This window comes from Atta colombica, unplaced genomic scaffold (assembly GCF_001594045.1).
Source record: "Atta colombica isolate Treedump-2 unplaced genomic scaffold, Acol1.0 scaffold92, whole genome shotgun sequence".
Classification (NCBI taxonomy): domain Eukaryota; kingdom Metazoa; phylum Arthropoda; class Insecta; order Hymenoptera; family Formicidae; genus Atta; species Atta colombica.
Genome location: NW_017259586.1, coordinates 1,187,997 through 1,189,618, shown reverse-complemented (window position 1 = coordinate 1,189,618; position 1,622 = coordinate 1,187,997).

The window sequence follows — 1,622 nt, the reverse complement described above, 5'->3', positions numbered from 1 at the left end:
TCGTTACAAATTAAGCTAGCGCAGTATCTACACACATTCCATCTTTAGTTAACAGTAAACATCTTAACTCAAATTAATAGTAAACATCTGAATAGAATCAACTAGGCTAACTCAATTTGTAATGAAAATTAGACACGAAAATATTTTTAATTTTGAAACAAGATTATAAATTGTTTTTATAGTTTTTCTTTTGCGATCTAGCAGCGCCAAGTGTTTACTTTTTAATTTTTTGTGGTAACTTGAAATTTCAAGGAATACATTGATTTAATGACCAACGCTTCTTATATAATCCATTACAAAATTTATTTAAGAGATAAAGAAATTAATATCATTCGCTCTCTCGCACTAACTTGCGTATTAACAATCAATCGGATTAAGTCTTTAATAAATTATGAACAATGTCCAAAACTTACTATTCATAAATAGAACTCATGTGACACTTTCAAGTATCTTCGCGCTTTTCAGTCCATGTTTTCGACTTTTTTCGCATATTTCGTGTTTTATCGCGTCTCGATATTACACTTTTTTTAGATCAAAGTAATTATATAAAGCGTTAAAAGTGGTTTTTAAATAAAGTGCCGAAAATTTGAGATATCTCACCAAGGCTCTCCCAAAATCACAAACATTTGCATAAATAAAATAAAATATTAAAACTATGTGTATAATAAAACCTACGATAATAAATAATAAATATAATTCATGATTGTTATCTTACAGTTCTGTACAATATGTTACAATTTGTTTTCGGCCAATATACCTGCCTGACTTGACAGAATTTCATCCCCGTCTGTCGCATTGGAGATACGAGCTTGGAAACACGCTTATTGAAAATTTTATTTGGTTGAGTTGTCGACATTTTATCCAATTGGTTAGAATTTTTTATGAAAAAATTTCAAAAAATATATATAATTTAATAGCGATTACATATATTACATTCTCGATATTACATGTACATTATATATACATGTAATAGCGAGAATTATGGAATTGAAAAAACTGTGAAACGAAGAAAATTAAAAGAAGAATTCAATAAAATTTTTGCTGAATTCGCTACAGGAAAACCAACTTCATCTTCATTCATTCGCCAATTCGCCATATATAATGAGAAAATTATTTTACTTAAGATAGAAAACTTCTATCTCTCTCTCTTTTCTCTTTGTTCATCATTAATGAAAGATGAATAATTTAATTAATATGGTACTAGAAAAGTGTCTTTAAGAACATTCGCGACTATTAGTGTACAAATAATATATTTATATATACAAGACTAAAGGGTGTAATTTGCAAACAATCAAAACTATATATTAAGAAACGTACATAACAAAGTCGTCTAACATTTTAACTTCGATTTAAATCTTCTTCAATCTTACGAAGAAATCCAAGTTCTCTTCTGATTTTGATGAACTTTTAATGTCATTTTATAGATGAAAATAAGGGAAACATATTTTTTAATAATCTATCGCACTTTAAAGGGATGAAATACCTTTTAGAAAAAAATCGCTTTTTTCTTCTGAAACGAATATCATCGAAACTACGACAGATAGAAAAAATGTTTGAAATGAAAGTTGAATAATTTCACACACAAAAATAAACTTTAACAGTTTTAAGACTTTACAATAATA